Source organism: Rhinoderma darwinii, chromosome 10, assembly GCF_050947455.1.
Source record: "Rhinoderma darwinii isolate aRhiDar2 chromosome 10, aRhiDar2.hap1, whole genome shotgun sequence".
NCBI lineage: Eukaryota > Metazoa > Chordata > Amphibia > Anura > Rhinodermatidae > Rhinoderma > Rhinoderma darwinii.
The window spans coordinates 95286503-95299990 of NC_134696.1; positions in this window are offsets into that span (position 1 = coordinate 95286503).

Here is a 13488-nt window from a genome sequence, read left to right on the forward strand (position 1 = left end):
GGCATGTACGTCAGGTGCTCGGAGGCAGCCGAAGCGGCTGAACCGTGCGGGGTTCGGGTGTCGGACCCCCACAGATCATGTACTGATGACCTATCCGGTGGATAGGTTATCAGTTGTCCAGTAGTCCCCTTTAGTTAGGTTCCCCCTATTAACAGTTTCCACAAATGAAAAAAAAAACCTCACCTATCTCTGTTTCCACATCAAGCGGCTGGATACTCTTCCTGCTGTCCGCGGGCCAGTGCAGTGACGTCATTGTGACACCTGCACTGGGACCCTGACGTCCTCTGTGTCCTCCCATCATATAGTAGGATACAGGTCTTAGACAGCCTGTGGCTTACAATAATAAGTGGCGGGGCAGGGAGCCAATGGCTCTATGCTTCACCATAGTCAGCGGCGCTCGCCAGAGAATCCCGGGGGCACTGGTAGGCTGAGCCTTCTCCCAGCCCAGATGATGTAACCATTGCATCGTTGCTTGCCCCATTGGTCCTCTGGTGGGGCAGTCCGACGCTGCTGGTTTATCGTCCATGTCCAACGTTACCAATAAATTTATATTAGAGAATTTCCGATAATGTAATTTCATAATATAGTCTTTTCTAGAGGCTCCAATGTATCCAGTACTCACGTGTCACATCCAGCTGATTTCCCAATTCCCTAATATATATATTTAGCAGGGCCAGGACAAGTGATACAATGCAAATATGTGAAGAATGGGGCAAAATGTAAAATATCCCATGTTCTTAGACACTTTAACTTTTATAGGTCGACAGGAGTGCACGTAAAGGGGGGGGGGGGGGGGTCATATTACATGGAAACCACCTTCTTAACAGTTCATTAGTAGAGTTAATACAATTCTTTCTGCTGCCACTAGGGGGAGCTCACAGCATAGAAATTAAATATTTAATGCAATCAGAGCTGCATAAATCCCTATGTAGAGAACTCCCCCTAGTGGTTGCTGCAGGCAGACCGGATTTTTTCATGAAATGTTATGGCTGTGTGAGGGGAAGCTGGGGATTTGGAGCTCTGTATCACTGAAACATATCTGCCTATAAAGAATTATTTAGATTGAGTAGAAGTATAGACAGATTTTCCTGGTCTATTCACTTGAATAGGAGCAGAGCTTCCGTGTTGCAGCGCGGCCGCTATACTGAGACCAGAGCCTTCTGCTTCCGGCACCGACCACTGCAAAATTTACAGTGCCCAGAGGCAGCCGGAACATCTGATTGGTGCGGGGTCCGGATGTCGGACCCCCACCGATCATATACTGATGACCTTTCCTGTGGATAGGTCATCAGTATGAAAAACCGCCCCGTGCCTGGACATCGCCTTTAAAACTATCACTGTAAGGCTATGTTCACACGGCTTAGCAAAATACATCTGAAATTACGGAGCTGTTTCCAGGCGAAAACAGCTCCTGATTTTCAGACGTTTTTGTAACTCTTCGCGTTTTTCGCGGCGTATTTTACGGACGTTATTGGAGCTGTTTTTCAATGGAGTCAATGAAAAACGGCTCCAAAAACGTCCCAAGAAGTGACATGCACTTCTTTTTCGCGGGCGTGTTTTCATGTAAAATTACACCTCGTGGGAACAGAACACCGAAAATCCCATTGAAAGCAACGGGCAGATGTTTGCAGGCGTAAAACGCCCGAATCTGCGTGTGAACATACCCTCAAATAGGCTGAGAGGTGGTCACTGGTATGGGAGCACTTGGGCTGTTAGTATTATAGGGGCACTGAGACTGTCACTGTTATGGGGGCACTTTGGTTGGAATATTATAAGGCACTGAGACTCACTGTTATGGGGGCACTGTGACTAACGCAGTAAAGGGGCACTGAGGCTGTCACTGATATGAGGACGCTGAGGATCTCGTTGTTATGGGGGCTTTATGGCTGTCAGTATTATGGGGGCCTTGAGGCTGTCGCTGTTATGGGGCACTGTGGCTGTCACTGTTATGGAGCACTGAGGCTGTCACTGCGGTCACTGATAGGATGCTGGAGATGTCGCTATTATGGGGGCTCAGTGGCTGTCAGTATTATCGGGGCCCTGAGGATGTCACTGGAATGTTATAAGGCGCTGAGACTTTCACTGTTATGGGGGCACTGTGGCTAACGCTGTTATGGAGCACTGAGGCTTTCACTGTTAGAGACACTGAGGCGGTCACTGATATGGGGGCACTGAGGTTGTCGCTGTTAGGGGGGATTCACACGAGCGTGTATTCGGTCCGTGCGGGCCGCGTGGTTTTCACGCGGCACGCATGGACCAATACAAGTCTATGGGGCAGTACAGACAGTCCGTGCTTTTTGCGCAGCGTTTGTCTGCTGCGCAAAAAGCGCGACAGGTTCAATAACTCTGCGTATTTCGCGCATCACGCACCCATTGAAGTCAATGGGTGCGTGAAAATCACGCGCACCATACGGAAGCACTTCCGTGGGACGAGCGTGATTCGCGCAACAGCAGTGAAAAGGATGAATGAAAACTGAAAAGCACCACGTGCTTTTCTGTTTCCGAACATCCAAACGGAGTGTCTTTGCGATGAGCGAAGCCGGACAAGCGAACCGAACTTCACCGGGTTCGGCCAAACTCGTTTTGTCCGAACCCGGCAAAAAAATTATCGGTACGCGATGTCAGGAGATAGTCACTGTCCATGGTGCTGAAAGAGTTAAACTGTTTCAGCACCATGGACCGTGACTTCCGATCCCAATATACATGAACCTGTAGAAAAAAAAACGAAGTTCTGACTTACCGAGAACTCCCGGCTTCTTCCTCCAGTCTGACCTCCCGGGATGACAATTAAGTCCAAGTGACAGCTGCAGCCAATCACAGGCCAAGCACAGGCTGCAGCGGTCACATGGACTGGCACGTCATCCAGGGAGGTGGGGCCCGATGTCAAGAGAGGCGCGTCACCAAGGACGCGTCACCAAGGCAACGGCCGGGAAGTTCTCGGTAAGTACGAACTTTTTCTTTTTTTTCTACAGGTTTTGCGATATTGTGTTCGGCATTCACTCTCGAGGGTGATGAAAGATTTAGCTCTTTCAGCACCTTGGACAGTGACGGCCGTCGACTAGCCTCATCTCTATGATGGCGGCTGCGCGAAAATCACGCAGCCGCGCATCATACACGGATGACACACGCAGCTGTCAAATGGTTTTTGCGCGCGCAAAACGCCGCGTTGTTTGCGCGCGCAAAAACGCAACGCTCGTGTGAATCTGCCCTTATGGGGGCCCTATGGCTGTCAGTATTATGGGGGCCCTGAGGCCGTCACTGGTATGGGAGCACTAAAGCTGTCAATATTATGCGGGCACTGAGCTGTCACCGTTACGGGGGTTCTATCGCTTGCACTGTTATGCAGGCACTGTGGCTGCCACTATCATGCGGGCACCAGGACTGTCTCATCCCCAGATCAATATCATTTACATGGAAATGCTCTTTACTTGGGTCCAGATTACAAACCAGTAGAAAATCACAGGGTAAATAAAAACAAATTGCATTCTGGGGAAAATGGGGGAAATTGGAACTTAATCCTGCAATTTATTCATAAGACGGAGGCAACAGGAAACTCCGGTGTTTATACATAACTGGTAATAAGCGGGAAAGCTCCAGATGGGAATCATTAGCCGCAGCCGGCAGACATCTGCTCCCAGTTACACGCCATGTCCTGGAGCTGCTGTTCTGGTTCAGAAACACTTCTTTAAGTTCTAGGTTCAGCTCTCAAAGGTCCCTCACATGGCAAACGTGTCTGCGTCTGCTCTAAAGTCTGCTGCATCTGTTGTGGATTGACTCAAATGCAGCCTGTGTACCTATGTGAGGTGCCATGTGCTCATTGGGGGGCGCCAAATAGATCTGGCGCCAGACGTCAACAATGGAGGGACAACAATGTCTGAGGTTAATTTACTGGCCCCGTAAGGTAAAGAGATGCAATGATTATATATATATATAATGGGGGAGAGTTTAAAGGGTTTGTTGTAACTTTACAAAGTGTGATACTTAAAAATTGCAATCATTTTGTAAAAATGAATGTTGTATTGTTAGGCTGGATTCACACATTGCGTATTTGTTGCAGATTTTAGTGCAGGTTTTTGAGCCAAAGCCAGAAGTGGATCCAGAAGGAAGGAGAAGTAAAAGATCTTCTATTATATTTCCCATTTCTTTTTAAACAACTTCTAGCTCTGGATCAAAATCTGCAACAAATACGCAATCTGTGAATTCAGTCTTAGGCCAGGATCACACACAGTTTTGATGCAGTTTTCAGTGCAGTTTTTGGCTCAGTTTTTTTTTATTTTTTATCTAAAGCTAAAAGTGGATCCAAAAACAATGAAAAGGTATAAAGAAAAGACTGATGCATCTCTTTTTGTGTCCACCCCTGTGTTAGGCTAAAAAAAAACCTGAGCCAAAAACTGCACTAAAAGCTGCATCAAAACTGTGTGTGTGTGTGATCCTGGCCTTATAAGATTGTAAAACTAAGAGGTTGTCACGGACCCGCCCCTGTTAATTAAAGTAGACTTCAACTCTAATTTCTCTGGCGTCACCATCAGATGAGAGGTCTGGAGCAGTAGAAAAAGTCGCAAGCATGTATGTGTATTATTATTCTCATTAAATGTAACCACCTACAAAAAAATGTAATTAAAAACCCCCATAAATAATCAATAAAAAAACAAACAAAGCTAAAAGGTGTATATTTATATATCCCCTTTCCAAAAAAAATAATCAACCCTCAAGGTCAAAAAGAGAAAAGATTGCTATCTTATAACTCCCTTCAGCCCCATCTTCTGCGGGACAATCCCGCAAACGGGTCCCAGAAATTTGCATATAAAGATGATTTTCTAAGCAGTTTTTGTGGCAAAACAAGGCGGAGCTTCACATTTGAAGTTTCAGAAGTCGGTTATCGTCTACCTCTAATCCTTAATAGATTTGGCACAGATAGTGCCATACACCTCCCCCTTGTAGATAGTGCCATACACCTCCCCCTTGTAGATAGTGTCATACAGCCCCCCTGTAGATAGTGCCCCCTTGTAGATAGTGCCCCCCACCTCCCTCTTGTAGAAGTGCCCTCCACCTCCCCCTTGTAGATAGTGCCATACAGCCGCCCCTGTAGATAGTGGCTCCAACTCCCCCTTGTAGATAGTAGCACACAGCCCCCCTTGTAGATTGCGTCTCCACCTCCCCCTTGTAGATAGTTCCGATACAGCCCCCCTTTTCGATAGCGCTCCCAAATAAATAAAGAAAACGTATACTCACCTAGGCACCGTTACCGCGACGAACGGAGCTGCTCCACAGCATCCTCAATGCCGACGGGATCCTTGCGTAGGCCAGCGTGATTCAGTGACGTCATCATGCCAGGCTGCAGGCCAAACGTGACCTGTAGCCTACTAAATGGCAGAGCAGGGAGATACCTCCCTGCTCTGACATAGGATTCAATGGTATCTGCTTCCTAAGGACTCATTGACTGCTAGCGGCGCCACCGACACGGGCCACCTCATGCCGTGGGCCCCATAGCAGCTGCTATGGCTGCTACGGCGGTAGTTACGCCAACAACGCTGACACCACCGGCTTGTGTTCTTCCAGCAATGGTTGCTGGGTGTTTGTTCTCTGATGTTTCTCGCCTGACAGCAACGTCCATCCGTTCTATGTAGCAGAAAACGTGACTCATCGGAGAAGACGACCCTTTACCAATCATCGGTGGCCCAATTCTGATACTGCTGGCAAATTGAAGCCTTTTTTTCCAATGCACCTTTGTTACATAGGAGCAGTGACCGTCCGTCGGGTTCGGAGCCCCATACACAGTCGGGTTCACTGAACTGTTGTTTTAGACACGTCTGGTAGCCCCTGGTTGATTTTCATGGTGAGCTGCTCCACTGTAGCGTGTCGTTTGGCTCTCGCGCACCTTCTTTGCCGACGTTCACCTCCCACACCAATGGTACGCCGTGCTCCGCAGTTTCCACGTCGGTTATTCCCAATGGTGTAATTTGTCCACTCACGATACACTGTCACCGCTGCAGCACGCGAACAGGTCACACACTGCGCTGTGTGAGAAATACCAACACCCTGGGCCCGGAAGCCAATAATCAGCCCTTTTTACAACTCTGATAAATCGCCCCTGTTACCCACGACAATAACGAGGGATATGTGATCAGACAGACTATCCCACACCTTATATACCCACCAAGTCCACCACACATCACTTCCTTCATGGGATACACACTGCCGACGTCGAAAGTAGGAGGTGGTCATAATAATGGGACTCCACTGTGTATATGGGGAGTCGGAAGGAATAGCTGTTGGTTGACAGCTATTATAAGTGTATGGACACATTTAAATGATATCTTAGGAATAGTGGGTGGAGACATGTAAATCATCTTGTCCTTACCTGACTGCTCAGCTATACATTAAAAGGCATTGTGAAGAATACGACAGTAATTTATATAATCCCATCACCCCGATTACTGAGTCATACCTGCAGGGCCGCACCATCCATGAGGCGAGATGAGCCTCTCTGAGGGGGCGGTGGCGCCATTGAAACCAGCTGCCGCCACCACCCCCTCCTGCACTATAATTGTACCTGCGTCTATAGGACTCAGATACAATTACATTCATAAGCGCTGAATGGCGGGACATGTTCCGTGTCCTGCTATTCAGCGCCTTTCACTGACGTAAGCGGCGCAATGTCGTCATTGAATGACAGGGCAAGGCAGACGACGCAACGTTGAAAGACGCTGATTGGCCGGGCAGAATGACTTGCCCTGCCACTCAGCACCACGTCGTTCAGCCCCAGTAGACCTGATTTGCAAGGAGACGGCACGGGAACAACTTTAGGAGAATATGTAAAGTTTTTTTTTGCTAAAAGTGTCAGGGGCTATATGTGCAGCACTATCTAGAGGAGGGTAGGGCCATATGTGGAGGGCTATATATGCAGCACTATCTACAGGGGGTAGGGCTATATGTGGGGGGCTATATGTGCAGAACTATCTACAGGGGCGTAGGGCTGTATGTGGGGGACTATACACTACCGTTCAAAAGTTTGGGGTCACCCAGACAATTTTGTGTTTTCCATGAAAACTCACACTTATATTTATCAAATGAGTTGCAAAATGACTAGAAAATATAGTCAAGACATTGACAAGGTTAGAAATAATGATTTTTATTTGAAATAATAATTTTCTCCTTCAGACTTTGCTTTGGTCTTGGAATGCTCCATTTGCAGCAATTCCAGCATTGCAGACCTTTGGCATTCTAGCTGTTAATTTGCTGAGGTAATCGGGAGAAATTTCACCCCATGCTTCCAGAAGGCCCTCCCACAAGTTGGATTGGCTTGATGGGCACTTCTTGCGTACCATACTGTCAAGCTGCTCCCACAACAGCTCTATGGGGTTGAGATCTGGTGACTGCGCTGGCCACTCCATTACAGATAGAATACCAGCTGCCTGCTTCTTCCCTAAATAGTTCTTGCATCATTTGGAGGTGCGCTTTGGGTCATTGTCCTGTTGTAGGATGAAATTGGCTCCAATCAAGCGCTGTCCACAGGGTATGGCATGGCGTTGCAAAATGGAGTGATAGCCTTCCTTATTAAAAATCCCTTTTACCTTGTACAAATCTCCCACTTTACCAGCACCAAAGCAACCCCGGACCATCACATTACCTCCACCATGCTTGACAGATGGCGTCAGGCACTCTTCCAGCATCTTTTCAGTTGTTCTGCGTCTCACAAATGTTCTTCTGTGTGATCCAAACACCTCAAACTTGGATTCGTCTGTCCATAACACTTTTTTCCAATCTTCCTCTGTCCAATTTCTGTGCTTTTGCCCATATTAATCTTTTCCTTTTATTAGCCAGTCTCAGATATGGCTTTTTCTTTGCCACTCTGCCCTGAAGGCCAGCATCCCGGAGTCGCCTCTTCACTGTAGACGTTGACACTGGCGTTTTGCGGGTACTATTTAATGAAGCTGCCAGTTGAGGACCTGTGAGGCGTCTATTTCTCAAACTAGAGACTCTAATGTACTTGTCTTGTTGCTCAGTTGTGCAGCGGGGCCTCCCACTTCTCTTTCTACTCTGGTTAGAGCCTGTTTGTGCTGTCCTCTGAAGGGAGTAGTACACACCGTTGTAGGAAATCTTCAGTTTCTTGGCAATTTCTCGCATGGAATAGCCTTAATTTCTAAGAACAAGAATATACTGTCGCGTTTCACATGAAAGCTCTCTTTTTCTAGCCATTTGGAGAGTTTAATCGAACCCACAAATGTAATGCTCCAGATTCTCAACTAGCTCAAAGGAAGGTCAGTTTTATAGCTCCTCTAAACAGCAAAACTGTTTACAGCGGTGCTAACATATGTAAAGGATCTGCCAGGCACTACGTCTGTGGAGACTCCCAGGGTTAATCAGTCGACACCTGAGGCCAGACCTCTTAGACTGACACCGGCTCCCACCAATCAGGGTGGCAGGCTCAGGAGTGGGAGAGCCTATCGCGGCCTGGTCAGTCAGAGTTAGCTCCGCCCCCTGTCCATTTATACCTGCAGTTTTCTCTTCCTCATTGCTTGTTATTCTTTTGGATTCCTGGCCCCACTGCTGCTTGCTCCAGCCTGCTTCTGCCGTGCTTCTGCCTTGCTGCAGTTCTCCTTGACTTGACTTGCTTGCTTTGCTTTGCCCCTGGCTTGCTTCTGTCTCCGTGCCCGCTCGGGTTACTCACTTCGTCCTGGTCCTGACTGTTCGTTCGCCGCTCCGTTTCCTCGTGGCGTTCCGTGGCTACTGCCCCTTCCCTTGCGTGTTCCCTGTTTGTTTTCCTGTGCACTTAGACAGCGTAGGGACCGCCGCCCAGTTGTACCTCGTCGCCTAGGGCGGGTCGTTGCAAGTAGGCAGGGACAGGGCGGTGGGTAGATTAGGGCTCACTTTCCCTTCACCTCCTTCCTGCCATCACAGAATAACAAGCCCTTACCTAGTCTACCATTTCTCCTACGCTGTCGCTATCATGGACCCCCTTGAGACCCTGACCCAGCAGATGCAGGGCCTCTCCCTACAGGTCCAGGCCCTGGCCCAAAGGGTTGGGCGCACCACCTCACCTCTAGAACCCGACCTCAAGTTACCTGACCGGTTTTCAGGGGACCGTAAGACGTTTCTCTCCTTCCGGGAGAGTTGCAGACTATATTTCCGCCTTAAGCCCCACTCCTCAGGTTCCGAGAACCAGCGGGTGGGTATCATCATATCCCGACTCCAGGAAGGGCCCCAAGAGTGGGCCTTCTCCTTGGCTCCTGACGCCCCTGAACTTTCCTCTGTTGATCGTTTTTTCTCTGCCCTCGGACTCATTTACGACGAGACTGACAGGACTGCTTTAGCCGAGAGTCAGTTGGTGACCTTACGTCAGGGTAGGAGACCGGTTGAGGAATACTGTTCTGATTTTAGGAAGTGGTGCGTAGCTTCTCAGTGGAACGATCCGGCCCTAAGGTGCCAGTTTAGGTTAGGATTATCTGACGCCCTGAAGGATCTGCTGGTTAGCTACCCCTCGTCTGACTCTCTTGACCAGGTTATGGCCCTAGCAGTACGACTTGACCGACGTCTCAGGGAACGTCAGCTAGAACGCTTCAGTGTGCTCCCCTCTGACTTTTCTGCGATCCCCCCCGAGGTCCCGCCTCCTCGCCCCTCCACGGAGGACTCGGAGGTACCTATGCAACTCGGGGCCTCCATGTCCCCTCGACAACGTAGGGAGTTTCGCAGAATGAACGGTCTCTGCTTCTACTGTGGGGACGACAAGCATCTACTGAACACCTGTCCCAGGCGCAAGAATAAGGAGCCGGAAAACTTCCGCGCCTAAGTGATCATCGGGGAGGTCACTTGGGCGCACAGGTATTTCCCGTTAATGTGAAACGCAATAAAATTTTGCTTCCCTTTCAGGTCTCGTTTGCTGGCCGGTCTGCCACGGGCAGTGCTTTCGTGGATTCTGGCTCATCTGCTAATATCATGTCTGTGGAATTTGCTATGTCTCTAAAGATGCCTTGTATTGATTTACCTTATCCTATCCCTGTAGTAGGAATCGACTCTACTCCCCTTGCTAATGGTTATTTTACTCAGCATACTCCTGTTTTTGAACTCCTGGTTGGCTCCATGCATTTGGAGCAGTGCTCTGTACTGGTAATGCAGGGATTATCGTCTGATCTGGTTTTAGGCCTTCCCTGGTTGCAGTTGCATAATCCCACGTTTGATTGGAATACTGGGGATCTCACCAAATGGGGTAATGAATGTCTCATGTCATGTCTTTCTGTTAACTCTATTTCTCCCCGGGAGGAGGTAAACACGCTTCCTGAGTTCGTTCAGGACTTCGCCGATGTGTTTTCTAAGGAGGCCTCCGAGGTGTTGCCCCCCCATAGAGATTACGATTGCGCTATCGATTTGGTGCCTGGTGCCAAGCTTCCTAAAGGTAGGATATTTAATCTTTCATGTCCTGAACGTGAAGCCATGAGGGTGTATATCCAGGAATGCCTGGCCAAGGGTTTCATTCGCCCCTCGACTTCTCCTGTAGGTGCTGGCTTCTTCTTCGTGGGGAAGAAGGATGGTGGTCTTAGGCCGTGCATTGATTATCGTAACCTGAATAAGGTCACTGTAAGGAACCAGTACCCACTTCCTTTGATTCCGGATCTTTTTAATCAGGTTCAGGGAGCCCAATGGTTTTCTAAGTTCGATCTACGGGGGGCATATAACCTTATCCGCATCAAAGAGGGGGATGAGTGGAAAACTGCGTTCAACACACCCGAGGGTCATTTCGAATACCTGGTCATGCCCTTTGGGTTGTGTAACGCCCCTGCTGTCTTCCAGAATTTTATTAATGAAATCCTGAGAGAGTACCTGGGTAATTTTCTTGTTGTGTACCTTGATGACATACTGGTGTTTTCCAAGGACTGGTCCTCTCACGTGGAGCATGTCAGGAAGGTGCTCCAGGTCCTTCGGGAGAATAATCTGTTTGCTAAGACTGAAAAATGTGTCTTTGGGGTACAGGAGATACCATTTTTAGGGCAAATCCTCACTCCTCATGAATTCCGCATGGACCCTGCCAAGGTTCAAGCTGTGGCGGAATGGGTCCAACCTGCCTCCCTTAAGGCGTTACAGTGTTTTTTAGGGTTCGCCAACTATTACAGGAGATTTATTGCCAACTTCTCGGTCGTCGCTAAGCCTCTTACGGACCTTACCCGCAAGGGTGCTGATGTCCTCCATTGGCCCCCTGAGGCCGTCCAGGCCTTTGAGACTCTCAAGAAGTGCTTTATCTCGGCCCCCGTGCTGATTCAGCCCAACCAAGAGGAGCCATTTATTGTGGAGGTTGACGCTTCCGAGGTGGGAGTGGGGGCCGTCTTGTCCCAGGGTACCAGCTCCCTCACCCATCTCCGCCCCTGTGCTTACTTCTCTAGGAAGTTTTCGCCCACGGAAAGTAACTATGATATTGGCAACCGCGAACTTCTAGCCATTAAATGGGCTTTTGAGGAGTGGCGGCACTTCCTGGAGGGGGCCAGACACCAGGTAACGGTCCTTACGGATCACAAGAATCTGGTTTTCCTAGAATCGGCCCGGAGGCTTAATCCTAGACAAGCTCGGGGGGCACTATTCTTTACCAGATTTAATTTCTTGGTTACCTATAGGGCTGGGTCCAAGAATATTAAGGCTGATGCTCTGTCACGTAGTTTCATGGCCAATCCTCCTTCCGAGAAGGATCCCGCTTGTATTTTACCCCCTGGTATAATCGTCTCTGCCACGGATTCTGATTTAGCTTCTGATATCGCGGCTGATCAGGGTGCAGCTCCCGGGAACGTCCCTGGGGACAAACTGTTTGTTCCCCTGCAATACCGGCTGAGGGTACTCAGGGAAAACCATGACTCCGCTCTATCTGGTCATCCTGGCATCTTGGGCACCAAACACCTCATTACCAGAAACTATTGGTGGCCTGGGTTGCCTAAAGATGTTAGGGCTTACGTCGCCGCTTGTGAGGTTTGCGCTAGGTCCAAAACCCCTAGGTCCCGACCTGCGGGCCTACTACGTCCCTTGCCCATTCCCCAGAGACCTTGGACCCATATCTCCATGGATTTTATCACCGATTTGCCTCCATCTCAGGGCAAGTCGGTGGTGTGGGTGGTAGTCGACCGCTTCAGCAAGATGTGCCACTTTGTGCCCCTTAAGAAGCTACCTAACGCCAAGACGTTAGCTTCTTTGTTTGTGAAACACATCCTGCGTCTCCATGGGGCCCCAGTCAATATCGTTTCGGACAGAGGGGTACAATTTGTTTCCTTATTTTGGAGAGCCTTTTGTAAAAAGTTGGAGATTGATCTGTCCTTCTCCTCCGCCTTCCATCCCGAAACTAACGGCCAAACGGAAAGGACCAACCAATCCCTGGAACAATATTTAAGGTGTTTCATCTCTGACTGTCAATTCGATTGGGTCTCATTCCTTCCCCTTGCTGAATTTTCCCTGAATAACCGGGTCAGTAACTCGTCAGGGGTCTCCCCGTTTTTCTGTAATTTCGGGTTTAACCCAAGGTTCTCCTCCGTCTCCCCTGGTTGTTCCAATAATCCTGAGGTAGAGGATGTTCATCGGGAACTGTGCACTGTCTGGGCCCAGGTTCAGAAGAACCTAGAGGCGTCCCAGAGCGCACAAAAGATTCAGGCGGATAGTAGACGTTCTGCTAACCCCCGGTTTGTCGTCGGGGATTTGGTCTGGTTGTCGTCCAGGAACTTGCGCCTTAAGGTCCCGTCCAGGAAGTTTGCTCCCCGATTTATTGGGCCTTATAAGGTCATTGAAGTCCTCAACCCTGTATCCTTCCGTCTGGAGCTGCCCCCATCCTTCCGCATACACGACGTCTTTCATGCTTCCCTCCTTAAACGCTGCTCCCCGTCCTGGTCCCCCTCTAGGAAACCTCCTGTTCCCGTTCTCACCCCTGAGGGGGTGGAATTCGAGGTGGCCAAGATTGTGGACAGTAGGATGATCCAGGGCTCCCTCCAGTACCTGGTCCATTGGAGAGGATACGGGCCGGAGGAGAGGACTTGGGTACCTGCTCGAGATGTTCACGCTGGGGTATTGGTCAGGAGGTTCCACCTTCTCTTCCCCACTAAACCGGGTCCTCTTAGTAAGGGTCCGGTGGCCCCTCATAAAAGGGGGAGTACTGTAAAGGATCTGCCAGGCACTACGTCTGTGGAGACTCCCAGGGTTAATCAGTCGACACCTGAGGCCAGACCTCTTAGACTGACACCGGCTCCCACCAATCAGGGTGGCAGGCTCAGGAGTGGGAGAGCCTATCGCGGCCTGGTCAGTCAGAGTTAGCTCCGCCCCCTGTCCATTTATACCTGCAGTTTTCTCTTCCTCATTGCTTGTTATTCTTTTGGATTCCTGGCCCCACTGCTGCTTGCTCCAGCCTGCTTCTGCCGTGCTTCTGCCTTGCTGCAGTTCTCCTTGACTTGACTTGCTTTGCTTTGCTTTGCCCCTGGCTTGCTTCTGTCTCCGTGCCCGCTCGGGTTACTCACTTCGTCCTGGTCC